Source organism: Palaemon carinicauda, chromosome 38 (assembly GCF_036898095.1).
Source record: "Palaemon carinicauda isolate YSFRI2023 chromosome 38, ASM3689809v2, whole genome shotgun sequence".
NCBI classification, from domain to species: domain Eukaryota; kingdom Metazoa; phylum Arthropoda; class Malacostraca; order Decapoda; family Palaemonidae; genus Palaemon; species Palaemon carinicauda.
Genome location: NC_090762.1, coordinates 36,158,010 through 36,170,509, shown reverse-complemented (window position 1 = coordinate 36,170,509; position 12,500 = coordinate 36,158,010). Strand labels below are relative to the sequence as shown.

The 12,500-nt window shown below is 38.7% G+C and overlaps 1 long non-coding RNA gene across 1 annotated transcript in view; it reads right to left on the bottom strand.

The window, feature by feature from the left end:
• Positions 1-12,500, bottom strand: part of LOC137630544 (uncharacterized) — a 394,338-nt gene that overhangs the window by 884 nt on the left and 380,954 nt on the right. The gene's annotated exons all lie outside the window — the stretch shown is intronic.

Sequence of the window (12,500 nt, the reverse complement as noted above, 5' to 3'; positions counted from 1 at the left end):
GATCCGTCACTAGAGCGAATAATTTTTTATATACAGTTTTAAACTTAAACCTGTTGAAGGACATATCAGAAACATAACTATAGATCATAGATAACAAACATAAAAAAAAATTAGATTGATATATTTCGTACTGCTGTTCCTTTGCAAACAGATCTAAATCAGAAAACCTTCTCCAAGACAATACATAGAAAACAGCTTGCTCTTCTTCCAACTAGAAATGGTATTTTAATTGTTGCCTGCAGCATGCCTGAGGATACGGGCGTTCCATTCATAATGGAGGAACTTAATTTTCTTCTCTCTAAAACGAAAGATAGTGCACCGCGAGCAGATCTCATTACCTACACATGCTATAAAAAAAAAAAAAAAAAAAAAAAAAACATGGGGAGAGCCTGCTAAAACTATAAATCTTCTACTAGTTAATAAAACTCACCCGAAAAGAATTCTTCCTCGTTTATGGAACCAGTAACATACCAACCGTTCCCAAGCTAAAAGAAGACAACGCCTACAAACTCATTGTTCTAATATGCTGCACATAAAAAATAATTGAAAGAATGGTAAATAAAACCATACCCGGTGGAAAGTGGTTCCCCTACACCAGGGAATTCTACTCATATACAAAAGGTTTAGATACTAATTTTGCGCTAAAACTCCATCCCACTCCACAAGTTTCATGACTTGAGTCTAAAATAAATTTCCCTATCTAAATAACATTTCTTGACTGGTTGCTAACACTAACTATAGTCCATTTCTCTTAGCGATGCATATTTGCACCGACTCGCAGCGGTGCCCTTTTAGCTCGGAAAAATTTCCTGATCGCTGATTGGTTAGAATTATCTTGTCCAACCAATCAGCGATCCGGAAACTTTTCCGAGCTAAAAGGGCACCGCTGCGAGTCGGTGCAAAATATGCATCGCTAAAAGAAATGGACTATAGTGAATTAATATAAGAGCATATGTTGGTACTTAGTGGCCAGGCATCTAAAAAAAAATCTATAAGAGCCTATGTTAGCAATCACTAACTATCCAATAACATGATCTTTCTTATGAGCTCTTTCTAGAGATAAATGTCCCTGTGTGGGCACTCAATGTAAGCTATCTATAAAATTAAGCCATATCCAACCATCTTATGCAATCTCCAATCATTTACTTCTCAAGTTTTTCTTCTTACCTTTTTATTCTTGTTATTCTTCTACTTTCATTTTTTCTCCTTTAACTACTTTATCTACTTCCTTTTTCCTTGAACGACACATTATCCCTATCCTCCCTCACTCTCATAAATAATTCTTTTCAAATTATTAATCATCTTCCTTTTACAACTCCCTATTACCTTTCATCTTTTCGTTCCCTTTTCAAACAGATCCATCTCCCTTTCTTCATTTTTCTTCGTCTTTTTACCCTTTCTTCTTATACACTTCTTTTTTTCAACTTTCATCAGCAAGTTTCTTTTCCGACTCATTCTCCTCAATATAATCCCTCCATATTTTCACCAACTTACCTCCCCCATCTTTCCCACTTACTTTCTTCTCCCCCCCCCCCCCCCCCCCCGCCCCTTCCAAGTATCTTCACTAGCATTGTCTCTTCTATATTAAATCCTCCTTATCAATTTTCTTCTTCCTCCTGATGTTCTCATCAAAACCACCAATTCTTCCATTATTCCTTATTATCCCCTTTTCAATGCACCAAAATATACAAGAATTAAACAATCTCTGTTAATTTTCAACTCTCCAACATCCCTTTTTATTATTATTATTATTATTACAAACCCTAGTTGGAAAAGCAGAATGCTATAAGCCCAAGGGCTCCAAGAGGAGAAATAACCCAGTGAGGAAAGGAAATAAGGAAAAACTAAAAGAAAAGTTCAAGAACAATAAGATTAGAATAAATAAAATATAATAATAATAATAATAATAATAATAATAATAATAATAATAATAATAATAAATAAAATAAACCCTCTTAAACCTGTAATTAACTCCTTCCCATCCTTCTCTCTCAACCTTCCTCAATCTCTTCCTCCTACAGCTTCTTTAACAATTGCCCACCCCTTAAACCTCCTCCTCCTCCTATACTTCCTTCTCTCCCAGCCCCCCCCCCCCCAAAAGGCTGTTCCTTTTGGCGCCCCGGAGCAATAGATTCGAGGTAGGTTCCCCTGGATAGCTTGTCCCTCCTCCTGTGTTCCCATGACACGTTATTTTCCAAACCGTTACTTCCTTTGTCGGGGGGAGCGGAGCAAGAGGCCGTTGTCAGCCAGCCCTGAACATCGATCCTAACCAGCGATGATAATCCCGCCGTATCGCTACTTCGCCACTTTAGCCAATCTCCTTTTTTTTTCTCATTTTTTTTTTGGAGAAAGAGATAAGAAAACAGTTGATGAAATATACACAGTGCGAATTCTTCCTTCCATCTTTTTTTTTTTTTTTTTTAATGTGGGGTTTTCAGTGGACCGATTTTCTTTGATTGTGTGATGGAGAAAAAGTTTGGATGATAGAATATATGAAATACTTGATGGTGAGTCTGCAGTATTTTTTCTTATTTTTTTTCATAGCATGTCGAATTCTGATTGATTATTTTTTTTTCAAGAGAGAGAGAGAGAGAGAGAGAGAGAGAGAGAGAGAGAGAGAGGAGAGAGAGAGAGAGAGAGAGAGAGGAGAGAGAGAGAGAGAGAGAGAGAGAGAGAGGATTATTACAATTGCATGAATTAGGATTTTTTTTTTTTTCTTTTTTTTTTTTTTTTTTGAGAGGAGAGAGAGAGAGAGAGAGAGAGAGAGGAGAGAGAGAGAGAGAGAGAGAGAGAGAGAGAGAGAGAGAGAGAGAGGAGAGAGAGAGAGAGAGAGTATTATTACAATTGCATGATTTAGGATTTTTTCATTTTTTTTTGAGCATGTCGAACACTGACGGAGAAAATTTATTAGTGCAAGATAATTTGTAAATGTTTTCTCTAATCACATTCTTTTCAGAGAGAGAGAGAGAGAGAGAGAGAGAGAGAGAGAGAGAGAGAGAGAGAGAGAGAGAGAGAGAGAGAGAGAGAGAGAGAGAGAACATTTTATCCCATTTGACTTTGAGCCAACGTTGAGCTCCGAGTGACATCCAATATTTCAGGAGCCTTCAGGTTTCCCGGAGACATCCAGATCCCGATGAATAGTCAGTTGTAGGGCGAGTCTCGTTTGTTTAAAACTCCTTTTTCCAGTCCCAATCTAACCTCCCCACCTCAACCCCACTCCACCTCAAACCAACCTCTTTTTCCAAAGCTCGGACGACCCTAATTTAAAGGTTTAAAGGTAACTTATGAGAGGCAGAGGCAATGGTCAGTAACAATGATCTAGCAGGATAATGGCTTACAGATTGACCACTTATACATATGATCAATGCCTAAGCCCCCTCTCCACCCAAGCTATGACTGTGGAGGGCAAGACTCTGTTTTCCAAAGATCCAATAAGGTTTAAAAGTACCTCATGAATGGCAGAGGAAATGGACAGTAGCAATGACCTAGCAGGACGATGGCTTACAGACTGACTATATATATATATATATATATATATATATATATATATATATATATATATATATATATATATATATATATATATATGTATATATATATATATTTACATATATACACACACATATATATATGTATATATATATATATATATATATATATATATATATATATATATATATATATATTTACATATACACACACATATACACACACATATATATATATATATATATATATATATATATATATATATATATATATATATATACATATATATAAATATATATGTATACATATATATACATATATATATAAGTATATATATATAATATATATATATATATATATATATATATATATATATATATATATATATATATATGATCATTGCCTAAGCCCCCTTTCTACCAAGCAATGGCCGGGGAGGGCAAGGCAATGGCAGCTGATGACTCAGCAGGTAGACCTTTAGACTGCCCCAAACCCCCTATCCTTAACTCACAAGGATGGTGAGGTTGCAGAGACTACAAGAAGCTATCGAACTTATGGGGTCTCGAACCCCAATTCCGCAAATCTGATCAGCCACCACAAACCCTAAAGGAGGGATTAATTTCTGTCTTTTTTTATGTTTCGCAACCTTTTCATTCAAGAGACTTGATCTCTCTCTCTCTCTCTCTCTCTCTCTCTCTCTCTCTCTCTCTCTCTCTCTCTCTCTCATGCTGTTATCAACATGGCCTAGATTCATATTGGCTAACCTCGGTAGTTGCAACGCCAAGTTTTAACACTAGATCAATCAATCACATGATAACTATTCGAATGACAGCTTATGAATGAAGATAATCCAAGCAGCAAACGTAAAGAAATGATTACTTTGTTCTGGAGAATCATTTATCATACGTGACTGGCGAACTCGAACCTTTACCAAGAAAGGCAAAGGTTAAAAAAGAGAAAAGGGAACAAAACTGGTCTAAACCAAAAGAAAGACTATAAAAAGTAAACGTATAAATCATTATATTTGATGATGATTATTAGTGCAAATATAATGATAAGAAGAGCAATTAAACACATAAGCCTGATAGGGTCTACAGTAGCTTAAAGGTTTAAAGGTCACTCATGAATAGCAGATGTATGGGACAATGACAATGCCCTAGCTAGCTCTTGAGACTGACCCTACACACATATGATCAGCGCCCCTCTCTACCCAAGGAAGGACCAGGTAGGGTCACGCAATAGTAGTTGATGACTCAGTAGGTAGACCTATAGGCTCCACCAAACCCCTGACCTAAGCTCACAATGATGGTGAGGTTGCAGACACTATAAGAAACTATAGATCTTGAACGGGACTCGAATTAAAAAATCTTGTAGTGACCTTTTCTTACTATAACAGATGAGTCAGTCCCATCTTTTCTCTCTGCCTGGCGATCACCGGACTGGGGTTCGATTCCTGTTCAAGCACTATAGTTCCTTGTAGTGTCTGTAACCTCACCATCCTTGTGAGCTAAGGATGGAGGGGAAAGGGAGTTGAGGGAGCCTATAGGTCTACCTGTTGCGTCATAAGCATCCATTGCCTGGCCCTCCCTGGTCCTAGCTTAGGTGGAGAAGGGCCATTCATGCGTGGCCTTTAAACCTTAAACCTTTACGTTCCTTCTCATTCTCTCCTTTTTCTTTACTTTGAAGACAATGACACCATTCGTAAAAGATTACCGGGACACAGAGATATAAAGGGAAATAGAAATGAAAATTAAATTACTTGAAAATGAACATCTAATAAGAAAATGCCAGGACAGCAATGACAGTAAGTGGTGTTGCACATATTCAATTCACCAACACAAATACTAAATGGAAGGAAAATACATAACCTAGCGATGAATAATTTTTCTAAAATGCAATGTGGAAAACATGAACTGCAAAATCTCGACGATTTATTTCGAAATTTCTACCCATAACCTCATTAAAATGGCTTACATGAGAAAATTTAGTCTCGCCATGTGTCTAATAATAATTTCTATATCAAAGGACCCAGACTTTTTAATAAGCCCTTTATCAAAACGGCCGTTCCTTGTGACCTTTTTTTTTTTCCTTAATGAACGAGCTTTTTAACAATACAATTTTTAATAAGTTTTCAATTAAAATAGGAATTTTTTCTACATATAATCTACATAAGCATCAGTTTATTTTTTAGAATTCATATATGAAAGTAATCATAATTTCTATTTTTTTTTTGTGTGTGCAGTTGAAGCACGTTTCTTTCAATCACTCCTATATAAAACACACCTCCTTGTTCAAGTTTTCTAAGTCTTAAACGTAAGCGAGAATCTTTTCATTACTTTGAGCAGTCTTTAACAAATCATTCATCAAAATTGTACCCTAATTCCAGTAATTCCCACATGAATAGTTTCCTTAATAACTCCAATATTGAAAAGGGATAGTCTTCTTAATTGAAAAGAATCTGTTCATATAACTGTAATATCAGCAAGTAAAAGGGCGGTCAGCGGGGGGGGGGGGGGGGGTTGTACCCCTGAAAGAAGCGACAAATTGCTCTTTGATAATAGGAAGTTTATAAGAAGCAAAGTTAAGGGACATAACGAGAGAATACCAAAACTTTAGTAATAATGGTAAAGAAAGAGTAAAGAACAAAACATTTTGCAATAGGGTTTCGTCTTCGTGTCCAGCTCCCACTCAAATGGCCTTATGCTCTTCATTCACTCCGGCTATTATACATTTTCTTTTTTTTTATAACACACTTTTTTTTTTTTTTACCAAAGACGGCATTGTTATTGTAATGATCAGTCCAAAAACGATTTGTGAAAAATAAACTTACTTATACTGTCGTGGCGGCCTATGTGGCAACGTCCCTGACTAGTGATCGACAGATTGGGGTTCGAGTCCCGCTCAAACTCCTTAGTTCCTTTGTTCGCTGCACTCTCACCCTCCTTGTGAGCTAAGGATGGGGTATTTGGGGGAGCCTATAGATCTATCTGCTGAGTCATCAGCAGGCATTGCCTGGCCCTCCTTGGTCCTAGCTTTGATGGAGAGTGGGCTTGGGCACTGATCATATGTATACAGTATACGGTCAGTTTCTAGGGCACTGTCCTGTTTGATAGGACAATGTCAGTGTCCCTTGCCTCTGCCATTCATGAACGGCCTTTAAACCTTTAAAGTCCATTAAAGAGTTTTTAATTATTCAAATTGAGGATATTTAATAATATAATGATTAGTTTAGCTCAACTCTCACAAAGCTGACCCGAATAAATTCGGGGCGGATAAATTATATGTTAAATCTAATGAATAAAAATAATAAAGCAAATAAAAGCGATAAAAAATCAATTAAGAGATATAAAACTGTTAATTTTAGATTTAAATCTGTCTATAAATTATATGCCTCTCAAGTACGTTAACATTCAAAGAAAACAAATAAATTCAAAGACTTTTCTGACCAAAACATGAATATCTTTATCGTCTAAAGACTTTATAATCGCAGTAAAATATGTCGTATAGTTAAAACAGCATCACATTCACTGCACCTGGGAAGTGTCTCATCAAGTGAGCACATTAAAAACCCATGAATTAATTTCATGTGACCAATACACAATCTTACTAAAATTACTTCCGTCTTTTTATCTTTCTATTCTAACGATTCCCGTGGAGAAATCGTTGGCTTTATTTGTTTTTTATTCATATTTTCAGATTCATTATTCCACACCATTTGCCCTTTTGTTACCATAAAAGGCTTCACTGAGCAATGAGGGCCCAGTGGGCACCCTCGTAATATGTGTTTAATTGTTTGTGGTGTTGGCCTACATGGGAATTCAAGGTTGGTGCCTAATCTCCACTTGTAGTGGTTATCTCCAGTTTTGCCCTTCCTCTGTTTAGGGTTACCCAGTCCTTCCTGGTGAGGGTTATTCTACTAGGCAGGCCTTCGTTATGGCTGGGCAGCGCCTCATTGGATGGCCGTCGGTCACTTTCCAGTCACTTCTTTAGCCTATAAGCAGCTGCACAGATTGGTTCTAGTCCTTCCACTGTTGCAAAGCTTCTGCAAGATTTTAGTTTTCACTTTGCTTCTTGACGGTCGTGGAGTGGATGTGTAGAGTCTTCAATTTGTTTATGCTTTTCAGGTTTTGCTAGTGTTTCTCGTTAGATATGGGTTGGTGGGATACCCGCTGTTTTATATAAAGATGGTATAGGGTGCCAGTAACAATCCGACAAGACTTACTTAGCTCTGGGTCTACCTTATGCGCATGGCATGATCTTACAGCACTAGTGCACAGTACTTCGCATTAGAGTAATAAAGTGATATGGCTATCTGTCTCAGAGTCTCAGGGTCTGTTCCCCAGCTGGTATTGGCAAGTTTTTTGAGGAGATAGTTCCTAGTTGTTACTTTAAGTTTGTTTATATTTGTGTGCTCTTTAAAGGAGAGCTGCTGCCAAGGGTGACATCTAAGTAGACTGGGTAGGTGGTGATTTTCCTCTTCTTTGTCACCCCATTTGATCTTTAGGTTTCTGTTTTCCTAGTGATTTTTTCAGGTGGAAGGCACATACCTGTGTTTTTCTTGGATGATGGCGGAGTCCGATTGTTTGGAAATGCACATGTTGTGTGAATCTAAGAGCCTGCAGATGTTCTGTTACTGGAGTTGGTCATTTGTATATATGTTAAATAGCATTGGCGCCAGCACTGACCCTTGTGGAAGGACGTTGTTCTGTATCCTACATATATTTTTCCTGCCATACATTTCCACAAAGAATCACTGGTTGGCAAGCAGTGATTTAAAAATGTGGATTGTGCTAGTATTCTGTACAGTTTGAGCCAGCTTCATAAGAAGTGCTCTGTGGTTTACAGTGTCATAGGCTGTGATAAGGTCGACAAAGACTGTACCAGTGATTTGCTTCTTCTCAAACCCGTCCTCGATATATTGTCTTAGGTTCAATACCTGAATGCAGCAGGATCTACTTGGTTTAAAGCCAGCTTGGTTTGACTACTGTTGTTCTTCTACAGTTGGTTGGATACGGGCTAGGATCATTCGTTCGTATAATTTGAAAAGGATACACAGTAAGGATTGGCCGATAGCTTTTCGGAGATGATGGGTTTTTCCCTGGTTTCAGCAAGGCCACTACTCTCGCTCTTCTCCCAATCTTTGGGATTTGATTGGTCGTTGCATTTGATGTCTCCAAAATGTAAGGTAATTTTGGTTGTTATGCCATTAGGCCGGCCGCCTTCCCAGATTTGAGATACGTCATGGCAGCATTTAGTTCTTCTAAGCTGAACAGTTGGAAGTTGTCAACACTGTCTTGCATGATATGGTCCATGTTCTGTATTAATTTCTTAAGGTAACCCCGCTGCTTGTTGTGAGGCTTGCCATTCAGTATCAGTTGACGTGCAACCTGGTTAGAGGTTATGGCAGCTAATCTAGGTTGGGGATTCTTTTCAGAGTTCAGTTTATTGATGGTTGCCCAGGGCTTTTTGCTATTATGGGTCATGTCTATGAAAGTTATGGCTTCGTGCCAGATTTCTTTGGGTTCTTTTTTTTTTCGCTGCTGATTGAGGCCAAAAGGGCCTCTACAAGTTTCATGGTATTTTCAGCAAAGGGATCTTCGTTATAAGCCTGGGTGTACTCCATGTACTGCTCTTTTGATTGTTCGTTGATAAGTGGGATGTAGGTCTTCCAGCAATCTCCAGGGATGTGCTACTTTGAAACTTTCCAAACCAGTGATTGGAAGTTAGTGCTGTAGGACAGAACTGATATTGGTTATCCCAGTCTCCAGGTTTGACTCAATAACTTCCATTTTGCCTTGCACAAGTTGAATATGGGTCTAAGTTTATTTTGCTGATTCTGATAACAGGATTTTGTCAAATATTATTGGTCAGTGTTACGATTTTGGTATAGGGTTACCAATTGATTTTTCAACGTTATGGCAATGTCTCGATGAGGTAAATGGTAAGTCAGGGTTATATCTCCGTCTCCAGAGTGCACTCTGAAAGGATGCTTCATCCTTTGCATCATGTAGGAGTGTTAGTTCACGGGTTGCGGATCAGTACTTGACAACCTCGCAATCACCGTTTGCATGGCTGTAGCCACATGCGATGCAGTGGCTATTAAAGTCACCAATAATAAGACATACCTTGTTTCCTAGTTGGCGAGTTTGCGTTAATGTAAAGTTTGTTACTGGTAGTTAAACACTTGTGACGGTAATGTGTTTCGTGTCCACCTTGAGAATTTCCAGCCAGCCAACTGAGATGTCTTTGCAGTTCAGGATGATGGTTTATCCCTGACGATGACTGCACTTCCCTGGACTGGACTGGAGTGAGATATTACTAAGTGCATTGTGTGTCTCCTGCAGACAGTATACCGGCCCATACCTTGGAAAGAAGTTCTGATTTGGTCGCAGATATTCCTTTAGCATTGAAGCTTATGTTTCTGAATTTGGTCATCATCTTGTTCAGGGGTCGAGTGTTTATCCTTTTACCACCCCTTTACAGACTTGGCATTTGAGTTGCCTCAATGATCTCAGTTCTTCTCACGCCTGCACAGGAGAGATGACTCAGACTTTCACTTTGCCACTTCCTCGATTACTTCAATTCTCTACACAAGGGAGATTATTCAGACGCTCACTTCACTCCTGAAGTGCCTTGATCTTCTCAGTTCTCGCCACGGCAGAGATGATTCAGACTTTCACTTTGCCCTTTCCTCAATCATCTCAGCTCTCTCCAAAGGGGAGATGATTCAGACTTTCACTTTGCTCTTGAAGTGCTTCGAGCTTCTCAGTTCTCTCCAATGGGGAGATGATTCATACCTTCACTTCACTCCTGAAGTCCCTCGATCTTCTTAGTTCTCTCCACGGCGATGATGATTCAGACTTTCACCTAGCCCCTTCCTTGATCATCTCAGTTCTCTAAACAGGGGAGATGATTAAAACTTTCACTTCGCTCCTTAAGTTCCTCGATCTTCTCAGTACTTTCAACGTCGGAGATGATTCAGACTTTCACTTTACTCCTGAAGAGCCTCGATCATCTCAGTTCTCTCCAAAGGGAATATGATTGAGACTTTCACTTTGTTCCTGAAGTGCCTCGATCTTCTCATTTCTCTTCAATGGGGAGATGATTCAGCCATTTACTTCGACCCTGCCTTGATCATCTCAGTTCTCTCCAAAGGGGAGAGGATTCAGACTTTCACTTCACCCCTGCCTCGATCATCTCAATTCTCTCCAAAGGGGAGATGATTCAGACTTTCGCTTCACCCCTGCCTCGATCATCTCAATTCTCTCCAAAGCGAAGATGATTCAGACTTTCACTTTACTCATGAAGTGCCCTGATCTTCTCGGTTCTCTCCAAAGGGGAGTTGATTCAGATTTTCACTTCACCCCTGCCTCGATCATCTCAATTCTCTCCAAAGCGAAGATGATTCAGACTTTCACTTTACTCCTGAAGTGCCCTGATCTTCTCGGTTCTCTCCAAAGGGGAGTTGATTCAGATTTTCACTTCACCCCTGCCTCGATCATCTCAATTCTCTCCAAAGCGAAGATGATTCAGACTTTCACTTTACTCCTAAAATGCCCTGATCTTCTCGGTTCTCTCCAAAGGGGAGTTGATTCAGACTTCCACTTCGCTCCTGGAGTGCATCGATCTTCTCAGTTCTCTCCAAAGGAAAGGCAACAGTCTTTCACTTCGTGCCTGCACTGTAACAGAAACAGGGCCATCTTTCCTTCCAGCACACTACAGTCATTCATCATAATGCAGTCATGCGATGCAGACGTTATTAATTATGCGGGAATTCATAACAAAGGTTTGCTCATCTAGGACACTCTTGAACGAGATGTTTACTTTAACCCTGTTCTATTTCATTGTTATATCATAGTAAAGATGCTACTTTATGACAATGGTACACTGTTGAAAATTTACCGTAAAATGGTAAAAATCCTGAAATAATTGTTGCCAGGTATTTACAGTTTTAAAAATGGATATATTGACGTGAAGGAGTGATATTACGGTCACCAACCTGTAAACTATAATAACAAAGTATGGTAAGAATTACGGTAGCCTGTACCTTACTGAAATACGGCCGAGAATGGTATATTTTTATGGAAAAATTACCGATTAAAATTACGGTTTTTCTAACAGTGTATCAGATATATGGTGATCAGATCGAGTGATGATGTCATTCTATACCAAAGCTACTGACACATACAGTATACTAAAGGATATTTCAACCGCATAATATCGAATTCCGGAATTATCATAAATTTTATAAAATTATGTGAATTGTTTTAATGTTCATAGACAGTTTTGGTACCATTATAGAATAAAAATATCCATAAAAGGAGATGAAAAGGCACACAAGTGTGTGTTAGGAGTGATTTTTTTAGTAGTCTTGTGAGTAGTTGGAAAAGTGTATGGTAGAGTACTGATTAATAGGATTAAGGATAAAACAGAGAATGCAATCTTGGAAGTACAGGGTGGTTTTAGAAGAGGTAGGGGTTGTATGAATCAGATTTTTACAGTTAGGCAGATATGCGAGAAATATTTAGCAAAAGGTAAGGAGGTGTATGTTGCGTTTATGGATCTGGAGAAAGCATATGATAGAGTTGATAGGGAAGCAATGTGGGATGTGATGAGGTTATATGGAGTTGGTGGAAGGTTGTTGCAAGCAGTGAAAAGTTTATACAAAGGTAGTAAAGCATGTGTTAGAATAGGAAATGAAGTGAGTGATTGGTTTCCGGTGAGAGTGGGGCTGAGACAGGGATGTGTGATGTCGCCGTGGTTGTTTAACTTGTATGTTGATGGAGTGGTGAGAGAGGTGAATGCTCGAGTGCTTGGACGAGGATTAAAACTGGTAGGCGAGAATGACCATGAATGGGAGGTAAATCAGTTGCTGTTTGCGGATGATACTGTACTGGTAGCAGACACAGAAGAGAAGCTTGACCGACTAGTGACAGAATTTGGAAGGGTGTGTGAGAGAAGGAAGTTGAGAGTTAATGTGGGTAAGAGTAAGGTTATGAGATGTACGAGAA